The 15,948-nt window shown below is 52.5% G+C and overlaps 1 protein-coding gene across 4 annotated transcripts in view; it reads left to right on the forward strand.

The window, feature by feature from the left end:
• GPR68 (G protein-coupled receptor 68) overlaps positions 1-15,948 on the forward strand; it is a 35,447-nt gene that overhangs the window by 15,043 nt on the left and 4,456 nt on the right. The window contains exon 1 of one of the 4 annotated variants that reach the window (XM_027775483.1): positions 6,590-7,040. The exons of 1 other annotated variant lie outside the window; for it this stretch is intronic. The gene's annotated coding sequence lies outside the window, so the exon portion shown is untranslated. Of the gene's footprint in view, positions 1-6,589; positions 7,041-7,068; positions 7,214-7,233; positions 7,596-15,948 lie in introns of those variants that run through there. 2 more of the 4 variants (XM_027775484.1, XM_027775485.1) reach the window with 2 other exon arrangements.

Raw genomic sequence — 15,948 nt, forward strand, 5'->3', positions numbered from 1 at the left:
CAGTGTAGGAGAGTTCCCTTTTCACTACATCTCTGCCAACATTTATCACTTTTTATATTTTTAATCTTTGCCATTCTGACAAGGGTTAGGTGGTTGTGGTTTTATTGTGGTTTTTATGATGAGGGATGTTGAACATTTCCTCATATGCTTTTTGGCTGTTTGTATGTCTTCCTTAGAGAGATTTTTGTTCAACTTATTTTCCCATCTTTTAATTGGGTAAATCTTTTTTTTTTTTGCACAAGGCGCAAATCCCAGGGAATTTAAAAATGCGGTTTCAGGACCTGCAGTTAGTGTAATGGCTATGTCGCCGAACTCCCATGTAGTCGATCAGGTTCGAGTCCTGGACCCGGTGGCTTAAACGGGCACGTGTGCATGCATGCCCATGATTCCGAGAGGAGAGTGGAGGAGAAGGGATTGCAGCATGGCCATCCCCCCTGGAGGGTGATTTCTCACTTTCTGTCTCTCTGTCTCTCTGTCTTTCTGGCGAGCGCACGTGCCCTATAGCAAAAACCTCTCCCAAAAGAAAAAACAATGCATTTTCTTGGCCTCTAAGTGATTTGGGTTCAGTGAGTCCAGGGGAGGGCCTGGAATCTGCATTTAATGGGCATTCAGGGGAACCTGACACAGATGTCTCTTGAAAAATGCGGCTTTGAAGAGGGGGACTGGCTTTAAAGACTGGGACAAGAGTGTGGAGGCGATGGTGAGGGACTGCTGGGAGGAGACACAGACAGTCCAGGAAGTGGGTAGGCTATAAATGGGGCCACACGGCAGAGGGCATGTCGGGGATCAAGGGGCCTTGTTGGCCTTCTGGACTTCCCCACCTTCCGCCCACCCTCCATTCGGGCACAGCCCGAAGCCTGTCCTTGTGCAGGGCCTCCATCAAAACCCCCTGAGTGTCGCCAGGGCTCTTTGTGGCTTTGGCTTCATTGTATCTGTCCTTGGTAGACTCTGCCCAGATGGAGGTGGGGCTCTTTGTGGCTTTGGCTTCATTGTATCTGTCCTTGGTAGACTCTGCCCAGATGGAGGTGGGAGGCAAGGTCCAGAGATCTCTCCCTTCTCCTTCCCCTTCCTCCTCTGCCCCCTGTTTGGTGCTGAGTCTTTGTTAAGCACCAAGCCCTGTGTAGCATCCTCATTGTTCTCGGTTCTCATCCCTGTGGCCACAGGCCGCAAAGGCGGGTCCCGCCCCCTGGACCTGGGAGCTCTGCAGAAGCATTTCCGATTCCACCCAGACCACCAACTGCCCTTAAATGCGATTCCTGGGAGGTTTCATGTGCACACTGGTGTTTGAGAAAGCGCGGCCGTGCAGGGTTCGGAATGTGTTGAGATGTGGTGGGTGTGGGGTGCCGTACAGTGTCCCCACAAAGTTGCCCAGCAGCAGTCATGACCGTGCCACCTTACCTGGCAGAGGGAAGGAGCAGCAGGCAGGCCTGAGGTGGGTCAGCTGACGGCCGTGCTGTACGGAGAGTCCCATGTCATCTGGCAGCCCTGTTACCACAAACGTCCTTCGAAGTGGAAGGGGAGCAGAAGTCAGAGTCGGAGGGTGAGCCACAAAGGACGATGGGAGCAGAGGGCAGAGAGAAGCCATATGAGAAGGACTTGGGCCACCCCTGCTGGCTTCAAACATGGGCAGGTGCCACGAGCCTAGGAGTGCTGGAATCCTCTAGAAGCTGGAAAAGACCAGGAGAGGGATTTTCCACTCGACTCTCCAGAAGGAATACCATCCTGCTGATGCTTGGATTTTTGCTCAGTAAGACCCACATCAGACTTCTAACCTCCAGAACTGGAAGATAAAAAATTGAAGTGTTTTTTAAAAATTTAATAAAAACTTTTAAAGAGTTTTTTGCCTGAGGGCATGTGTGCTGGGGTAGGGTAGAGTGGAACAGATACAATAAGAGGGAAAGTGAGAAATCACCCCCCCCCCCCCCCCAGAGGGGACTGCCACACTACAGTCCCCTCTCCTCCATTCTCCTCCTGGGAACTTGGGCACACATGCCCAGTGTGATTTTCAAGCTACCGGGTCTGAGACCGAACCATGGCCCGCCATGTGGGAGTCCAGTGATGTAACCACTACGCCACCTGCTGGCCTCAAATTAAAGTGGTTTTAAGCCACTAGGTGTGAGGCAGTGTGTTGGGGTAGGGATGAGGCACTAATGCAGTAGTCAAGAGCCCTGTGTCTTGGGCAAACAGCCCTGGGTTCACATCACAGCTCTGCCATTTACCAGCCGTGTGACTCTGGGCAAGTTGCTTGTAGTCTCTGAATCTCATTTCTCTCATCTACTGGGTCGCTGGCGTCTGACAACTCAATATAAATGGAGGATAATCCCGCCACACAGGGTTGATGTGAGGATCAAAAGGGAAAGATTTGGAAGGTGTTCGGCACAGTACCCGGTTCAAAGTGCTAGGCGATGGTGATGGCCACTCTTGACACTCAGTGGCTCCAGGCTCTTCTCCAGCCTGCCCTCCCCACCCCAGGACCTTGGTGCCAGGCGCTTCGGTAGGTTCTGTGCTGTTCCTCCTCTTAGTTCTTGAAGCTTCCAGCAGAGCCATCCTTAATTCTGACCTGGCCCTGTTTGCACCTGCAGGCCACAGCAGCCCCGGGCGTCCAGCTGCCTTTGTAAGAGCAGATGTGTGTGCCAGGTGCCAGGCTGCTGCCCACGGGAGGCCCAGGCCAGCTTCGAGACCCTAGCCAGTAAAAGGGCCTGCCCCCAAACTGCGGGTGGCTAATTATAGGCATCTGGATTCGTCAGCACCCTTGGGAGGCGCTGAGGCCGTTCCCTGCCTACCCTCAAGTCAGCAGAGTCATTTGCATGGCCTCGAGTATCCTCCTGGCCAGTCAGTGGTGCTCATAACAACCGCCTCCCCGCACTGGCCTGCCCGTCCTCTGCACTGGCCTGCCCGTCCTCTGCCCTGCCTCGGGTGACTCGGGGTGGGGCCCCCAGCATCATCACCACCACCACATTTTCACTCACTTTCTGAGGACCTACTGAGTGCCAGGCACGTGCTGGGCCTCTCTTCCTTCGATTCTCACAGAAGCCCCTTGGTCCCCAGGGTATGATCTCAAGGTCTGATAGCCAGAAAGTGTCAGTGCCAGGCCTTGGCCTCTGCAGTCTGACCCAGAGCCTCTGTTCTCAATCCCCATCCTCTGCCGCCGGGTAACCATGGGGCTGCTGCCGCATGCTGAAGTCCTTGTAAGGTGCCAGAAGCCTAGGACAGACCCTGGGGTCCTCTCTGCTGACTCCCAGATGGCCTGGATGCCTGGGAGGCCGGGGTGCCTGTAGGCCTTCTGGTCTCAGGCCCTGTTGTCCTCCCAGCAGCCTCCAGAGCAGCTGGGAAAGCCCGCCAGCCCTTCAGAGCTTGGTGAATATGCTCAGGGCTCAGTCCAACCTCTGGGGGCTGCCAGCCCGGGGTAGGGGTGCCTACAGCACTTCAGGACTATGGAACAGGGAGAAGGAGAAAATTAATGTGGCAGGCCACGTCTTTTCAGGATGGGATGAGCCCCAGAGGGAGACCCACAGGGCCCAGGCCCACCCTTTATTATATAAATGCTCCCCTCTGGTCAGTGGCCGCCCCCTAAGAGCTTGCCACTTTGGGCCACAGGGCAGAAGCCTGACTGGAGGAGGGGGCAACAGCTGGTATGTTTTGAAGCTGGTTTTATGACACACTCCCTTCTTTGACTTAGTCATAGGTTTACTTGGAGTGGTTTGGGGGAGGCGATGGGGAGTTCCGGGCTCCTTCCGGCCCCTGCCTGGTATCACTATTCCTGGTAGTCCTTCCTTCTGGTTTCAGATTAAAGACAAGGTCTAGCAACCAAGTGGAACACACGTGGGCTTTCTTCCCTCATTGAGTGGGCATGTCGGAGGACAGGCTCAGCGATGTGAGTGAAATTGAAGTCACCTTCACCTCCATCTGCATCCCAAAGGTCCACGGGAAGGGGAAGAGAGGTTCCCTGGGAGAAAGGCGAGACTCCCTGCTCCAGGCCAGGTGTGGTGCACACTGTGGCAAAGGGCTGGGCAGCCTGGGCAGCGAGCTACTCCCTGGGGCCCCGGCGGGGAGGGGCACCGTGCCACCAGGGTTTCCTGCAGTACAGACACGTGGTGCTCATGGCCTGCGTGTGCTTGTCTTGTTAGGCTGAGCTGTTCCATACAGGGGGCCAAAACTGCTCTCTTGGGCAGGGCGTGTCCTGGGGGTAACCAGGCAGGCACGCTAGTGGCTCCTGCACGCCTGATCCCAGCCCTGCCTCTGGGTTGTCAGAAAAGGCATGATGCGGGCCAGAGGTGGCATCGTGGTTAAAGGTGTTGGACTGCCACATGGCCAACCACAGTTCAAGTCCCAGACTTGCTTTCTCACTTTCCCTCCCTCTCTCTCTCTCTCTCTGATCAAACTGGAAAATAATAAATGCAATTAAATAAAATAATTCTCTTTTTAAAAAAGAAAAGGCATGCATTTTTGCATAGAAAAATATAGGTAAAATACGTCATGACTTTTCTGACGACCTGATATATGACACTGGGCAAAACCAGCCATTCTCATGCTACTCAGATCTGTGTTGAAATGCACACAACAGTGCTGTGTGTCAGGTGGCAGCCTTTTGCTTATAACTTAAAACCTACAAGCAGGGGGACCAGTGGATGGGGTCATGGGTACATTGCTGGACTCACACGTAGTTGACTGCAGTTCAAGTCCCAGTCCCGGCGGCTTAAAACTCACCCCAGGCGCATATGTGTGTGCATGCCCAAGATCCCAAGAGGTGAATGGAGGAGAAGGGATTGCAGCATGGCCATCCCCGCTGAGGGAAGTGGTGGCGGGGGGAGTGATTTATCGCTGTCTCTTTGTATCTCTGTTTCTCTGGCCAATGCACATGTCCTATAGCAAAAAAAAAAAAAAAAAAAAAAGCCTAGAAGCAGCAATTAATGTAAGAGGCTGTTGAGGAAAGGCCTGCTGTATGGCAGCCCATGGAGGGCCTGGGCCCAGAGAAGAGGGTTTTTCAGGACTCCTACCTGTGTCCCCTGACAGGACTATAGCAGTTCGCTCTGGAGAAGCCTGGTCCCATGAACTCACCTTACGGAGCAGGGGAACTCGTGCCCCTGGGAACCCCACGCTGGTGTCTGACTCGCCAACCCCACCATGAAGCCTGTGATCAGCTTCCCGGGAGATTGCCTTGGAGGGAGGTGGTTAGGCCACAACTGTGCGGCACCGATGTGGTGGCAGGTCTCTGTCACTCTGTTTTTTAAGAGAGAGATTTTTGCTATACAGCACGTGCACTTACTGGGGAGACAGAGAAAGACAGACAGAAAGTAAGAAATCACCCCCCAGGGGGGATGACCATGCTGCAATCCTTTCTCCTCCATTCTCTTCTTGGGATTTTGGGCATGCAAACACATGTGTCTGTTAAGAGTTTTAAGCCATCAGGTCCAGGACTCGAACCACAGTTGACTATGTGGAAGTCCAGCGATGTAACCATTACACCATCCACTCATCCCTCAATCACCCTTTTTAAAAAAAAAAAAAAAAGAATTACTTAGTTTGATTTATTTATTCATTTATTTTCATTTGACCAGAGAGAGAGAGAGAAAGAAAGAAAGTGAGAAAGCAAGCCACCAGGTCCAGGGCTTGAACATGGTTGGCCATGTGAGAGTGTCTGGAGCCTTAACCACTACACCACCTGCTGGTCCCCCCCCTCAATCACTTTTTATCATCATTTAGCTGCCAAGTCCTGTCAGGAGCTCTTGGCCTCTTGGGCCTGAGCTCCCCATCAGTAAACTGAGGAGGCTGGGCTAGGTAAGCCCTGGGGTCCCTTCTGCCCCCCTGTGCTGTGACTATACAGCAGAGGAGTTTAGAAATTCAGAAGGCCCCAGGAGGCCAGAGCCCTATATCTGGACACTGCTCTGGGCCACTCAGCTCCCGACTGGTCACCCTAGTCACAGCCAGAGCCTTGACTCCTTTGCCTCACTTTGGGGGGGGGCCTGGAGCAGGCCACCCCAGCGCCCACCCCAGCTGTACTTCACAGTCATCCAGGGAGCTTGAAAGCCACTGATGCCGGCCCCTCACCCCCACAAAGCAGGGCTGACGTAGTCTGGGCTGGGGCCTGGGTCCTGGGCCCTGGCCTTTTTTATAGACTCCCCAGGGATACTCTAACCCACTGCGGGGCCAGTGTTGCGAGTTTCTGCCCCAGGTGTCAGTTGCTGGGGGCTGAAGGCTAGCAGCTTGGGGGTAGGAGCACAAATAGCTTTGTCCGTCCTGCCTGTTGTCCCATTGTTCTCAGTGTCCACACCACAGCGGTGACCTGGATGTATTGTAGTCACCTGGGTGAGAGTCTCAGGTGAGGCCCTGGGCCAGGCCTCCACATCCCGTTTCCCCAGGTATCCCTTAGAGGCTCAGGGGTAGTTCGGGATGGACAGACTGAGTGCACCCCTAAGCCCGAGGGTACCACCCCTACTTCAGGCAGTACATCCCCAGCAAAGCTGCTCACTGGCTCCAGGGTGTGGACAGCAGCTCTGCCGCCAGCATCCTTGGGCTGGCAGTCGGTTCCTCGGCAACCGCCCAGCCTGACACCACACTGGAGTTCACATGATTCTGCCTCACTCAGGAACGGGCAGCCTCCAGCTGGGGATTTTCTAGACAGCGCTGGGAGGCTGGGTCTGCAGGAAGGCGGTGCTGGCTGCAGGGTGGGCTAGGTCTCTGCAGAGCCGCTGCGGGAAGCCCTGGCTGTTTGAGGTTTGAGGACTGAGCTGAGCTGGGGCAGGCAGAGCCAGAGAGGACTCACACTAGACTCCCTGATCGGAGGACTCCCTCCATCCTGATCCTGGCGCTGCCTGGGTAGAGTCTTTCCTGCCTCCTCACCTGGCTGCAGAGACCACACACCTGTCTGGGCCCTGGAGGCTCCTGGAGAAGCCGGGCAGTGCTGGCGAAGGTCCAATGAGTTCTTCCAAACCGTAGGCTGCCACCCCACCTGTGGGTCAGAAAATCAACTTAGTGGCTCATGACCTGAATTTTAAAATGAAACTGAATAGAAAATATCAGCATGCATGGCAAGTAGTAGGGTAAGTACTGCTTTGGGGAGGTTTGGTTCCATACGTGCGCGCATGCATGTGCACACGCCAGGCCACCACGGAAGTGTATTTCTTGCTATGATCTGTGGTCAGAAAATCTCAAAGACAGCAAGTTGCCGTCTGGGTGCCTGAATTCTGGCTTCAGATCTCCCCCAGCTTCCTGGGTAAGCTCGAGTAACCAGTGTAGCCTTTTGGGGCTTCAGGGCCTGTGAAATGGGTTGGCAACACCTGCCCTGCTTGACTCACAGAACTTTGTGAGCCCAGAGAACTGAACTTTGTAACTTTTATAAGGGCTTTAGAAATTTGATTCTGTTTCCTCACCATCGCTGAGGTGAGGCTATTTGGGGAAAAGATAGGGACTAAGGAAAATTGCAGCCTGACTTCCACACTCTCCTCAAAGGGGAATATTAACAGCCTTTTGAAAAAAATCAAGAAGCCTTGTTCAAAGCGTGTGGAGAATAGGCCAGCTGCTCAGAAGAAAGGCCGGGCCCACAGGAGAAGCCCCAGCTCTGCGGGCGCAGGGGTGCCGTGGGCAGTCCCAGCACCGTGAGTAACCGTCTGTGTGCATGCCGACCGCGCCGCCTGGGAGAGTGGGGTGATGAATTAGATCACTGCTTTCGTGCAGGCTCCTGCAGACAGGCACCTCCGCCTTCCAACTTGGAATGTGCAAGGGACTCCTGGCTCACGTCAAAGAGGCCCTTCCTTCCTGTTGGGGGCTTTGAAGTCCTTGGAGACCTCTAGACTTGCTTTTAGGCATTGAGTCACTTTGTGTGTCATTTTTCTGTTTATTAGCTGGATGAAAAGTGTTGTTTTGACTTTCTTACTCAGTCCCCCCCTCCTTGGGAAACCAGAGCCTGGACGTACAGTGGTGCTGAAGAAATGGTTGACCTGGTAGGGCATCCTTCAGGTGCAGGGGCCAACCCAGTCTATGCCTGGTGGCCCTCGTGGTGGCATCTGTGAGGAATGGAGCTGGGCTAAGTCTGACGTTGGGGACAGTGGCTCCATGACCATCACTATAGTTGGAAAGCATGGGGTAGAGGAAAGTATGGGCCTGTCTGTGTACACAACCTGGCCTGCCCATTCTGATTGTGGAGTTTTGAGCAGGGTGGTTCATCTCTCTGAGCTTCAGTTTATTCGTCTGTAAAGTGGGGGCTGATGACAGTGGCGTTGACAGAGAGAACGAACGTATGGAAACCTGCCTGGCAAGTGGAGGGCTCTCACAAATGTGGCCAGGCCCTTCCCTCCCATCTGTGTTTTGCCATTCAAAGAACACTTTCGAATTCATTGTGCTCTTTGATTTTGGAGGGGCAAGGTTCCTGTGGAGACCAGGTGGTCTTGGCCAGGTGTCTTTCCCTCCAGGATTACTTGTCTTTGCTGGTAGAAGGAAAAGCTGGCTGTGATAAAGCCTGGTGAAAAAGCAGCACCCTCTGGCCAGCTGAGCAGAGGGGAGGAGTGGCGAGGGTGATTCCTCCTTCTCATTTCACTATTTCTATGAATGATACCCTCACTGTCCCAGCACCCAGCCTCAACACCCCACCCTTCACCTATGTACTTATCTCCCGCTCACCTACCCACCTACTCATTCATCCATTCACTCGTCCATCTATAACTACCTCTCATTCATCCACCTATCCTTTCATCCACCACCCATTCACCCATCTGTTCACCCATCCACTCATCCCTCATCCATCTACCCCTCATTCGTCAGCCCATCTATCATCTGTCCACCCATACACTCACCCATCTGTCCACCCACGTCTCACCCATCAGCCTATCCATTCATCCACCCATCCATTCACCCTTCCATCACCCACCTACCTCTCCACCCATCTGTCTACCTGACAAATCATTTCTGTAGAGCCTATGAGGATCAGGCACTGAGGGACATTTCAGATTTCCTCCTCATTCTAATTAGTTGTCACATTCTACAGCTTTCTCTGTTCTCTCCTCTCTGGCCATGCCCACCTCACACCTAGATCCCGTCATGGCAAGCTACTTTCAGTTCTCCAGAAATTCCCATTCTCTCCCTCTTGCCTTTGGCCTGTTGCACACAATTTCCACAGACAGAAATTCCCCTCTGCTTGGCAGCCCTTCCCCCTTCTCTTGGGCCTAGCATAGCTGCTCTTGCTCAGAAAGACCTTTCCTGACTGGGTTAGTTCGCCTCTTCTGAGCACCTGCAAAATCCTGTGCTCTCCTATGAGTACATCTCACTTATCTCCACCCTTCCCCGTACGACGAGTAGCAGCTTGGCACTCGGGGCCAATGTCTGGTGTAGTCCCTTCCATGTGATACGTGCTCAGGGGCATTCGTTGTGTGAATGGATACTTGAGTGGATGGATGGTTGGATGGATGGATGGATGGTTGTTGACTCGACAGCCATGGAATTGTTTGAAGCAGGGTGCAACTTGTTTAGATTTGTGTCTTAGAGGATGCTCTCAAGGATGGTAAGCTGGAGACAGAAAGCCCAGCAGGAGGCTGGTGTGCAGACTCTGGGCAGGAAGTCTCGATGCACTCAATCTAGGGCACTGTAGAGAGAGCTGAAGAGGAGGATGTGGTTGTGGGAGATACTTAGGGGCCAAAGTGATAGAACTTGGTAATGAACTGAACACGGTGGTGACGATGAGGCAGGAAGCTGAGGCTAGCCATTCAACATGAGGGGCTGGGCTGGTGGATGTCCTCCCAGGAGCAAGAGTGGAGAAGTGGTGGACCTCATGTGGGCCTCGCTGAGCATGTCCTGTGAGGCCGCAGGACACTGGCTATGTCAGCCTTCCACCTGGGGAGAGGTTTGGGAGTCATTAGAGTATAGATGGGGTTGAAGCCACGGAGGTGATACCATCCAGAGAGTGTGTGTGGAGTAACAAGAGCAAACTGACGTTTGATGAGTATGGGAAAGACGGCCACACCACCCACACCCTGCGGCCCCACATGGTAGGAACTTGGGCAAGACCCCCCTAAGCCTGGAGGCCCCTGAGGGCATCCTTACCTCCAGCCCCCTGTGTCTGTTCAGACTGGTGCTGGGAGCATCACAGGCCCTCTGCAAATATTTGTCCAGTGAATTAGAACTCCTGGGCCGTTGGGCAAGCTGCATCGTCTCTCTGGAGCTCAGTTTCCTCATCTCTAGAATGGAGACAAGTAGCAAGCCTGCTGCGTAGCTCAGAGAAGAGGGCAGAAGTGAAATGCTCTGTCAACTGTAGGATATTTTGCAAATAAAAGGTTTAGTACTCATACAGGCCCAGCCATTATTTCTTGGGGGCTGAAGCTGTCTGGAGCCCACCAAAGGCTGTGTCCTGTTTCTGCCCACAGGGTCTGCTGAGTCTCCAGTTGTCCTTCCAGCTGCCTCTGCTCTCCTGCCTGGACACTGGTGCAGTAGGACACGTGTTCAGGAGCTAAACCCAGACCTAGACTCTCCTAGTACTTTGCTACTCAAAGTGTGGTCCAGGGACCAGCAGATGGAGTAATGGTTAGTTGCTGGATTCCCACATAGTCGACGGTTCAAGTCCCAGACCTGGAGACTCTAAACTCACGCTTGGTATGTGTGTGCACACATGCCCAAAATCCCAAGTGGAGACTGGAGAAGAAGGGGATGACTGTGTGGCCATCCCCCTGCGGGGTGATTTCTCGCTCTCTGTGTCTCTGTCTCTGTGTCTGGCAAGCACACATACTGGCCATCCCCTGTGGGGTGATTTCTCGCTTTCTGTCTCTCTGTCTCTATCTATGTCTCTGGCAAGCACACATACCCTATAGCAAAAATCGTTCTCTGAAAAAGAAGTGTGGTGTGGACCAGTCACATCCACATCACTTGGGGGCTTGTTAGGGCTGTCAGTTCTGAGCCCCATCTTGGACCCACTGAGCCTGGTTCTGGAGGTGGGGCTCAGTAACCTGTTTTAAGTAATCTGATGCCCTGCGTGCGAGACTCTTAAATACCAAAACCCTCTTCTTGCTCCGAATGTAGGAGGAGCATTCATCTAAGCCTAGTAGATGTTTTTCTTCTGCAGACATCCATATTTCTGATGATGCTTACCAAAATTAGCTTACGTTGGCCCAGGAAAGAGGAAGCTAGGGACCGTCACCCACCCCAGCCTGCACATAGTATTTACCACTGTCAACAATGGGCTCTGGGCCTGGTGATTTCTAATAAATTCCTAAGACCTGACAAGCAAATTGCGGTTTTGCAGGGTTTCTTTTGCCCTGTTTGGGTGGAGCCTCGAGTCCTGGGCTCAGGAATGGAGTGACTATTACCTTCCTGCAAGTGGATTGTATCTGCAGCACAGACTCCCAAGGGGAAATTCAGAAACACTAAGGGCTGGGCAGGTGCCCCTGGGGGCCATCAGGGACCTGCTGGTGACTTCCTCATCTCTGAGTCTGGTGAAGCTTTTGGCCGCCCGGGTGTGGGCTGAGACTCAGGGATCGGTCAGCTCGCCGAAGGAGCATGAGTGGGGTCGAATTCTGATTCACAGGGCTAGGGCCAGAGCTTTGAGACAAAGGCCTTAGCTGTTCCATTCCCCCTTCCCCTCATCCCCAAAACATCAAAGTGAAAACCAACCACCAAACAAAATCATCCTTATGCGGGAATGTAAAATGGTGCAGCCACTGTGGAAAACACCACGAAGTTCCTTAAAAAATTAAAAATGGAATTACCAAATGATTCAGCAATTCCAGTTCTGTGTTTGTACCCAGAAGACTTGAAAGTAGAACTGGCACAGATCTTCCATGTCCACGTTCGCAGCAGCAATATTCACAACAGGCAAAAGTCCACTGCCACACGACTGGACAAACCACATGTGGTATATACACACAGTGGAATGCTAGTCAGCCATAGAGAGGCAGGAAATTCTGACACGAGCTACACTAGATAAGCCAGAGACCAAAGGACAGACACTATGTGATTGCTCGTACCTGAGCTACCTGGAGCATCAAATGCGCAGAGACGGAAAGGAGGATGGCGGTTGCTGAGGCAGAGGAGTTTTTATTGAAAGGGCACAGAGTTTGAATTTCACAAGATGAAGAGAATTCTGGAAATAGAGGGTGGTGATGGTTGCAAAACAGTGTCAATGTATTTTTTTAAAGAAATATTTTATTTAACTTTATTTATTTATTTTAATTTGACCAGAGAGGGACAGAGTAAGAGAGAAAGGGGAGAAAGAGAAAACGAGAAGGCAAGCTGCCAGGTTTGGGACTCGAACCACATTCGGCCATGTGAGAGTCCAGCACCCTTAGCCACCATGCCACCTGTCAGCCCCCAGTGTGAATGTATTTAATCCCTAAAATGGTTAAAGCGGGAAGCTAGGTGGTGGTGCAGCAGTAAAACACAACACTTTGAGGCTGACGCACATGGGATGGTTCTTGGTTCATGTCTGGAGTCCTCCCTGATCACACTAGACATGTGTGTGCTCATGATCCATCGCTGATTGAGGCTGGGGAAGGATTGTGGCATCAAAACCTTGTTGGAAGTATTCTCTCTCTCTCTCTTTCTCCTTGTCTTTCTTGCACATGGAAGAAATAAGTAGATAAACTTTTATAAAAAAAAAATACTTGGGGACTAGCAATTGGTGTAATGGCTATGTCGCTGAATTCCCATGTAGTCGACTATGGTTTGAGTCCCAGACCTGGTGGCTTAAACTCAGGCCAGGCACGTGTGCATGCATGCCCAGGATCCCGAGAGGAGAATGGAGAAGGGATTGTGGCGTAGCCATCCTCTCTGGGGGGTGATTTCTTGCTTTCTGTTTCTCAATCTTTCTGGTGAGCACGTTTCCTATAGCAAAAACCTCTTCAAAAATAAAGAAAGAAAAAAGAAAAAAATAGTTGAACAGTACATTTTATGTTATGCCCATTTTACCCAATAAGAACAAGAAGCACCACCCTCCACTAGGAGGGTGGAACTGAAATTCTAGGCCAAGTCTGATCGGGAAGCCGTGTCTGCTGGAGCGAAGAGGTTGGGAGGTGACTCTCAGGCAGGCTGTGTATGGCAGAGAGGTGGGGTGTGGAGTCAAGAGAGCTGGATTCTAATGTTGATGCTTCCTGCCAAGGTGGTCTTGGCCAACTCTCCCTGCCTTCAGGTTTTTGTTTGTTTGTTTGTTTGTTTTTTATGAGAGAGTAAAAGAGAGAGGTTGATTTTCAACAGGGCCTTGCCTGCCATAAAAATGCCCGAGCCTCCCAGCTGACTGGAATTACAGGCACACCTGCAGTGCCCAGGGGTCTGGGCTGGCCCAGGATTCAGACCCAGGTCTTCCCTGTGTCTCCAGCATTGCACAGCACCCCTGCCTGCATCAGCATCAGTGTGCGGCCCACTTCTCGTTTCGACCCTCAGTTTCCTCATCTGGAAAATGGGAAGTGGCATGACCCTGCTCATGTGAGGTGCAGTTATTGCGTGCCAGTGGAGTGCCAGGCTGCTGGGGAAACCAGGGCCCTGCTCCGTTGGAGTTCACATTGCAGTGGAGGAAGCAGACCGTCTACAAACACACAGATAAACTAAATAAAAGATTCTGGCAGGAGTCCTGGAGAGTCTTCAGCTGGAACAATGCAGTGGTTACTGGGGGTGGAGGGTTGGTCTGGGAGGCCTCATAAAGAGGTGACATTTAAGCTGAGATCTTTCAAAAAAGGCACTGGACACTGGTGAGGGTGGGGTGGAGGCAGACAGGACCTGCAGGAAGAGACACGAACCATTCAGGGACCTAGGGTGGGCCCCGTCGGGGTAACTGGGCACAGACAGCTGCCCACGTGGCCTGAGAGAGCTGGCAGGTGAGGTGGGGTGCAGGGCCAGATCATGTTGGGGCCTTGTAGGTCCGGGGGGGGGGTTGGATTTTCTTCTAGGTGTGATGAGAAGCCGTCTCAGAGGGTTGAAGCAAAGGCAAGGAGGACCTAGTCTGAAGCTAGAGTGATTGCCGCGGCTGTGTGGGGAAAACGTGTGGGTAATGCCAGGGCGTGAGCCGAGGCTGGGACGCGATGGACAAGGTGGAAAGGGGGCCTGGGGCGGGATGGGGAGGACAAGGTGGAAAGGGGAGGGCAGATGAGTGTTGAGAACATGGGGGAAGAGGGCCTGGGTCAGGGAGAGCTGAGTGGGGAGGAGGGCTTGGCTCTGGCGAGACCCATGGGGACCTGGAGTCCCGGTGAGTGAAGCCAGTGGCTTTGGGCCAGACCTGTCTCTCCCTATTTTAGACACTTAGAAAGCCACAGTTCTTTTTCCCAGGAAGAATATATGTGTGATTTTAAGTCTGTCTTCTCCAAACCCAAGGGCCAGAACTGTGAGATGGGGTGTCTCCCAGCCTCCACCCAGCACCCCATGCCGGCTTCCTTGCCAGTACTGCTCTGGTGGCCCCAGGGTCAGGCAGGAGCCATGGCAGGATGGGCAGGAGGGAGGAGCTGGAGGAGGGTCATAGTCAGCAGGCGTGGACTCTAGGGTCTCCTCTTTCAGATCCAGGAATCCCAGCGTGACTGGTGCAGAGGCCAAGGGCAGGGTTGCTCTGCTCCTATCAAGGGAATGGCTTAATTTGGACCCCACTCAGCCAACATTTGCAATGAGACTGCTCGTTCTCATTGGGGTGAAAATCTGCCCTTGACTCAGGGTGGGGTGGAGAAAACCTTGGAGAGAACAGTGGTTCATCATCTTCCGAAGGACCACAGTATGTAAACTGGTACACACTACATCTGTGTTAGTGGGGAGAGGTAATAGTTAGGGAAAATGTTTTAAAAGATTGAACAATGAAGATTTAGACACAAGGTTTTAGTTCTTGTTTTTGTCTGAGAACGGTTAAAACAACAGAGCAGCTCAGGCCTCCCATTTTAAACATTATGTTAATTTACAAAGTAGGTTTACAACAAAACAGTTCATTTGATCTTATTCAAACTTATTCATGTATCTGGCATCTTCTTTTTTTAAAAAAGAATTATTTTTATTTAATTTTATTTATTTATTTTAATTTGATCAGAGAGGGACAGCGTGAGAGAGAGAGAGAGGAGAGAGAGAGAGGGAGAGAGAGAGAGGAAAAGTGAGAAAGTAAGCTGTCAGGTCCAGGACTTGAACTACGGTCGGCCATGTAAGAGTTCAGCGCCCTTAACCACCATGCCACCTGCCTGGTCCCCATGACATCTTCTTTTTCATTTTTCTTTTTTTAATACCAGAGGGTGTGTGTGCAAGAGAAAGAAAGAAAGGGAGGGAGGCCTGGTTTGCTGGGTCCCTTTTCCTCTAGTTCTCCATCCCGTCAGGATCCGGGTGACACGTGCTCATGCCCAGTGTGTTTTTCGAGCTGCTGGGGCTGGGACTCAAACCCTGGTCAGCCACGTGGGATCCAGCTTCCCCAGCGCAGTGCTCAATCACTGTGCTAAGGGGCCAGTCCTTTGTGAAATTCTCAACAATAGGAAATCTTCACTAATTCGAGTGAGACCACCCTCTTTTCCTCCCCCCTCGGCCTCTGTCAAAGCAATGCCTTACGTTTTCACATCCGTCGCTCGATTGGCCCTGATTCTGGCCTCCAAGAGCAGGCACTTTAATTTCCATTTTACAGGTGAAGAAGCCGAGGCCCAGACAAGGCCAGTGACTCACTTTCCCTGTCAGTGGCTGGCTGCGGCCTAGTGCTCACATCTCTCAGGCCCTGGTCCAGAGTCTTCCCCAAGCGCCGAGAAGGAGAGGGAGAGGTAGCCCTTAATGAGAGCAGCCAGGAATACAGGCAGTGTCCTGTGGGGAGCTCAGGTTTGGCTTCTTGACAGAACACAGGAGGGTGAAGAGAGGCCCCGAGGGCAGGGCCAGGGTCTGGGCGCTGTGGCCTCCATGTGGGTGGACCTAATGAATCCATTTCCATGGGAGGTGGGAACCATGGAAGGGACACTTGCTGCTGGAAGCAAGCGTGGCCAGGCTGCACTGCTGTGTGTGGGCTGGGAGTGACTGCCTCGAGCTCACTGTGGA

The sequence above is a fragment of the Tupaia chinensis genome, unplaced genomic scaffold, assembly GCF_000334495.1.
Source record: "Tupaia chinensis unplaced genomic scaffold, TupChi_1.0 Scaffold000568_1, whole genome shotgun sequence".
In the NCBI taxonomy this organism is placed as follows: domain Eukaryota; kingdom Metazoa; phylum Chordata; class Mammalia; order Scandentia; family Tupaiidae; genus Tupaia; species Tupaia belangeri.